The sequence below is a fragment of the Ictidomys tridecemlineatus genome, chromosome 2, assembly GCF_052094955.1.
Source record: "Ictidomys tridecemlineatus isolate mIctTri1 chromosome 2, mIctTri1.hap1, whole genome shotgun sequence".
NCBI lineage: Eukaryota > Metazoa > Chordata > Mammalia > Rodentia > Sciuridae > Ictidomys > Ictidomys tridecemlineatus.
The window spans coordinates 35,292,524-35,298,771 of NC_135478.1; the positions used below are offsets into that span (position 1 = coordinate 35,292,524).

The window sequence follows — 6,248 nt, forward strand, 5'->3', positions numbered from 1 at the left end:
CCTGCCTCTTGCCTGTCAGCCTCAGGCGGGAGTGGCAGAAAAACTCACGCTGCTGTCAAAAGATGGAAGCAGGAGGGGGAGTGGAGGCACAGCGGGCGGTCCAGCACCAAGTGCATCCCTAGCTCTTGTGCGCGCTCGCGTGTACACTCTCTCTCTCTCTCTCTCTCTCTCTCTCTCTCTCTCTCTCTCACACACACACACACACACACGCATGCACAGACACACGTCTGCTGTCACCTGTTCGCTTTCAAAGCCAGCTCCAGCTTTGGGTAAAACTTATCCCTCTTCCCCATCCCCCAAACCCACTCCTGGAGTTCAGGTACAAGACATCCCATGCACAGCTTTCCCAAAATATCCAGAGGGAGGAGCGGGCAGTGCTCACTGGGTAAGCTATGATTGCATATATTCCTAGTACCTCTCTTTTCCTCTCTCTTTCCCCCCATCTTCTCTACAGTCACATGAAGCCTCTTCCTGCCAACGCACGCACACAACAAGAAGCACCCAATTCCCGCGGAGAGTCCCATCTAGGAGCTTCAGTCTCCAGGGTTCTCTTACCATCCCGTCCCTCAGTCTGTCACCTATCCCCTAGCACTCTCTCCAACTCCAGCCATGTGCAGTCTGACGCGGCTGGTTCCCAAGGCCCAGTCAAGGATCCAAACTTTTTTGCCCTTTCTTTGGCCCCAAGTCACGCGTAACCCTGAGGTCTGACGCCAGGATCTGGATCTCAGATCCCAGACGGGGAATGGGGTGATAACCTCTGCTCCGGTGAACACCTGCTCTGGTGGCGCCCAACCCTAGTGCGCGCAAGACAGCGCTGGACCCGGCAGGGATGCGAAAGGAGCCGGGACAGATCCGACTGGCAGGTGCAACTTGCCAGCGACTCCTGGGTTCACGCCCTTGGGGACGGAGGGTTTGGCCTGACGAGAACAAAGCTGGAGTCCGGGGAGACTGTCTGACAGGAGGCGCTAAGACAATGGCAATAAAGGGAACTTGGAAAAGGACCGCTGCGCAAAGTTGTCTCCGAGTCCTGCTGTCCTCGAATGGCCGCGGGCTTCCGCAGCAAACCCCCAAACCCCCAGCCCGGGGCCCCACCGCCTCACACACAAAACCCCCTCTCGGCAGCGGGTCCCAGGATGCAATGTAAATGCCCTGGGTACCAAGACGCTGCTTGAGGGCGCTGCGGACGCTTGGGGCTTGGACAGCAGCCACCCAGCAGGAAGACCCGCCAGCGCGCTCTCCTGGCTTTACCTTTCGGCGGGCTGCTTGGGAGTCCGCGGCGCGCCGCTCTCTAGCTGTGCCCTCAGCCCCCGCCACCGCCGTGGAGAGCAGACAGCGGGAGCCGGGTTCGCTGCGCCCCGCCCCCGGGTGCCAGGCCCCGCCCCCTAGGCGCCAAGCCCCTCCTCTCCACGCTGGCTCGCAACAGCTCTGAGCCACACTGGCCCAGTGGGGTTTCTGCGTGAGCTGCCGCGGCGGCGGCTCCTGCTGTAGCTGCTGCTGCTGCCCGGACTTCTGCTCTGGCTGCTGCAGTCACCACCCTTGCTAATGCATGCCATAGGCCAGGATATCCCAATTTGCAAAGGATATCCTCCAACAAATAAGAGGGCTGGAAATGACCTCTTCAACATGGCAGCCTCGACTATGGTTCATATCCACTTGCAGCGTCAGCATCACCTGGGAGCTTACTAGAAATGCAAGTTTCTGGACCCCAACCCAGACCTACTCAATTAGAATCTCTGGGTCTGGGTCCTAGCAGTGCATATTTTAGCAAGCTCTGGGATGATACCAGGCACATTAAAGTTGGGAGATGTGCTGCTTCTTTGCTAAGAGAATTAAGTGTCTGATCAAATACATTCTTCCTCAGTCCTAAGGCCCACTCCGGCAGAGGGTTCAACTTGGCAGTGTTTGCAAAGCACAAGAGTACCTCATCTGCTCCTGGATGTCATTCATCTTGTTTTATTGACTGAGAAGTCTGTAGAGATAAACAGAGGGGGGAACACATTTACTTTTGATCTGACAGCTCTAATGAGCTCAAGGAAGAATTATGTAAACATTATTAAGTGTAATAAACACGTGTCGGCATCAGGCAATCTTCTCTGGAGAAGGGTTGGCAAAAGCAGGCATGAGCCAACGTTTTATTCATAATGTCTTTTTAACTTTATGTTGCCTGTGTAATAGGCCTTTGGCTTAGCTGTTGCCCAGACGGAAAATCATTACACCAGTAATGGATGAGCCAGTTCAAAAGGAGAGCCACTGGGATGCTGAGCACTTTCATTCATAAATGCTATGTTTCGGAGACAAGGGGAACCATCTCCTGCCAATGTAGCTGTTTTAATTATCCAACTATTGTCCTGGTTTCTTGTTTCAACTTCCTGAGGCATCACTTGCATCAAACTATAAAAAATAAACAAAAGTTAGCTGTTCACTCGCCTTACCATTTATTAACAGTAAACTCCCTTTTCCCTTTTTGTTTTTATTTTTTCCTTTTTGTACTGCTCTTTCCAGAGCTTCAGATATTAAGTACTGGGGAAAACTGATCATTTGCCAAGGGGAGCACATGATGGTACTGCCTTGGCTTCCACTGTTAGCTATGCGAATGGATTCTTCCTTAAATTCCCAGTTTGGGTAGATTTGGAAGCTTGAAGTTTTTTTTTTCTCAAGGAAGTTTCATCAGTGTTATCCAGCACTGGTAGTCCTTCAAAAAAAATCCTTTCTCTACAGCTTCATGTTCCTTCTTCATATAACAATGTCAACCAATAGCATAATCACCTGAAGTATTGAAAAAGAAACTTATTATCAAGACAATCAGTCCATCAGCCCCTGCCTTCCAAAATTCCACAGTGCTCTGAGAGAAAAAAATTAGACATGTAGTGCAAGGCATTCTAGAAGGGAGATAGAATAGGAAGGAAAAGGAAGACAGGAAGGAAGATAGGAAGGAAAAAGAAAAAAAGGAGGAGAGAGGGAAGGAAGGAGGGAGAAAGAAGGAAAGGAGCATTAGCAGCTACTCAGAACTTTGAAATTAATCAAAATTGAAAGCTGGAAAGAGATGAGGTTGGGCAATGGTGGCAGAGCTCCATACTTACCCATCTGCCCATTAAGGGTAAATTTCTTCGGCTAGGTTCCAAAGAAGTAGATCCTGAGTGAGGATTCAAGTGATTTATTGAGAAAATGTTCCCAGAAGGAAACACTCAAGGGCATTGGGGGTGTCAGGGTAGGAAAGAAGCAGAAGTCTAACAAGGGTCCAAAAGTCCCACAGTAACAAGAACAGCTTGGCCTGAATCTGCAGGGATGTTTTGAAGTTTAAGTTAAGCCTCTACATCATTGAGAACTAAAATAATTCCTGAATTGTTCATTGGTAAATGGTTTCCGAGGGGAGATAAACTCCTTGGCTCTTCTTTAGGCTCCAGTAACTTGAAAGTGGTCCTTCAAAGAAAAGGCAATGTCGCTAGCTGTTGAAAGCAATGGAACTCAGAAATTGGGCGGTAGGGAGGGGAGATGTTACACAAAAATATTAAGAAGGACTTTGGAGCATTTTAGTTGATTCTTGACTTTGTCTATGACAATGTGAGGTTTTCATTTGGGGCACCAGGTATGAGCTGAGAGTCTGAACCTCACCCAAGAGGGCTCAGGACAAAGACAAGAACCTCAGTAGTAAGTGGCTAAGAAATGTCCTCTGGAGGCGAGGGATAGTGGAGGCGCCAAGGGAGCTTGAACCATGTCAACTCATAGAACTGAGCTGTCCTCATAACCTTGAATCCCGAGAGAGCCAGCATGTGGATGCCCAGCCTAAGAATGACAGGAATAGATAAAGATATTAATGCCCTATGGAAAATTAATCAGTTATTGAAAGAATGAAATCCTGGGCAATATGGAGAGAGCTGGAGAGCATGATGTTAAGTGAATTAAGTCAGGCAAAAGTCAAATACTGCACATTCTCACATATATGGAAGCCAAAAAAGAAAAAAAAAAGTTGATCTTATAAAAGTAAGAATAGTGGTTACCAGAAGACAGGAAGTGTGGGGGGCAGGAGAGGGGAGAAAGAGGATGGCCAATAGGTACAGAGACCCAGTAGGGTAGGAGAAATAATTTACACTGTTTTATAGCACAGTAGGATAGCTAGAGTTGGCCAACAGTTAATTTGTATATTTCAAAATATCTGGTAGAGAGGATTTTTAAATGTTTCAGCAGAAAGAAATGGTAAGTGTACAATGTGATAGATATGCCGGTTACCCTGGTTTGATACATTCATATCAATATATCTCACTGTACCCCATGTATATATGTAACTATATATTAATCAAAAACAATAATAAAATTTTTTCCCTCAGCTAGGGAAAAAAATATACAAACCAGTCCATCTTCACCCCGGAAGCCACGTCAATGCACACAAAAGGAGTTAAATATCAAAAATTTGTCCTCCTTCCTCTTTCTTTCCCAGCCCTTAAGACCAAAGGAGAAGGGAGTTTTGCCTTTTAAAATGAGAGGAAAAGAGATGCTATAAAACCAAAGAGAGGTTCTGCTTGAATTTTTGGTGCTGTTTTGAGAGGGAGAATAAGGATAGACCATGACCCCTCTCATAAACATTCCTTAAGGCCAAGCCTGGCCTCTGATCAGGGAGAGAAAGCTCCAAACTTGGAGAAGAAACTGGAAATTTAACATGATGGGTTTTATAGCTGGAAGTGAATAACTGAAAGTGACCCAGGAGTTACGGAATGGGCCCAGTGTCTTGTTGAAGGGGTCTTCCACCTGATGGGAAAGAGAGATTTGACACCTGCGGTTGGAGAAAACTGTCACAGTTCCATGTTTATACTGCAGCTGGTACCATAAGTTGGTTTTGTTTGGAATTGTTTACTTCTTCTGGCTGCCTCCAGCGATGTGTCCTTAAGTAACTTCTCCACCTTAGATGATCCTCCAACCCAGTGTATACTGGGATCACTGTGGCCTGGCATGGCTTGTCCTGTCCGGCCTTTGTTTAACCTGAAATATTGGAAATATAAGCAAAGCACAAAGAAAAAAAAAACGATTACATAATTTTATGTGGTTAATATATCACAGGTGTGTCTAAATCCAATTATTTTGCTACCTTTTAAGGAAAAGCTCTACTTCGGAAATATGTACGTGATAGTTTCCTCTCATCCTTTTTCATTTGAAGTTTCCTTTAGAACATCTATTTAGACATGCTGTTTTTATTGGGGTTGGGATATTTGGTCCTGGGTATATGCATATGGGTTCGACACTCAGGGAAACTGTTAGGACCATTAGTTGGAAACTGATTGGGTGATTACCTGGAGCTGAGAGGAGACAGCTTTACAGACGTGGTCATTTTGCCACCACACAGATGTAGAAATAGTGGAGCCCTACTGTTTCTTTTCCCTCTGTGTTTGGAATGCTCTGTACAGTCCCAACTCGAGATTCCAACTCAAGTTTTCTATCTCTCTCTCTCTCCTTCCTGTTCAGCATTTCCTAACCTGCCTTCTAGCCAGATTCTATTCCCATACCACACTTGCTCCATTTCCCATTTGGACCACAAGGCTAAGATAAGATACACAGTACATCCTGTTCCGAAACCGAGTGTGATAAATATGACTCATTAAACACAGTGTACATCAATATCAGGTCAGGGTAGAAAATATACAGCATAATGAATAGCCCATGGTTTGAGATTCAAGACAGTACGGTCGTTCCATGGAGGGTTTTCAGTGGTATCATCAATCACGAAGGTAAAAGTAGAGTGGTTTGTGGTTTACTAGCATGCCATAAACATGGGCTCTTTTCCATTTCCTTTCTCACTTTCCACCTGTTTTTCTTAACGATGGCAAAATCAATCCTCTACCTGTGAGTAACTCACAATTACCCTTTCCCCCTATCGAGACCACTTTTTAGGGCATCAATTAGGGCCATATTACCATCCATGGAAAGCTTTCTAAGAATAACTTAATACAGATTGGCAATGTTTATTCACTGGCCATACCATGAGACCTCAGCACATCAGGAGGGGTTGAGCTACTGATCTCCCAAAGACCAGAATTTCTTTGAAAAATGTGACAAAATCTAGCTCAAATTACCCACTTGGAAAAAAAAAACAACTCCTTCTCTGCTATTTTAAATTATTTCTTAAAGGCTCACTTTTTAGGATATTAATAACAGTGATAAGGGAAAATATGAGTCTACTGAGAAAATTAGTATTTATGGAGGGTGTACTATGTGTCTAGTTCAATTGAATCATGGAGTTTTGTACCCATAAATTTCCT

At 45.7% G+C, this 6,248-nt stretch overlaps 1 protein-coding gene across 1 annotated transcript in view; it reads right to left on the reverse strand.

The window, feature by feature from the left end:
• Rarb (retinoic acid receptor beta) overlaps positions 1-1,334 on the reverse strand; it is a 707,451-nt gene extending 706,117 nt beyond the window's left edge. The window contains 1 exon segment of the mRNA XM_078038286.1: positions 1,249-1,334. The gene's annotated coding sequence lies outside the window, so the exon portion shown is untranslated.
• Between the last annotated feature and the right edge of the window lie 4,914 nt (positions 1,335-6,248).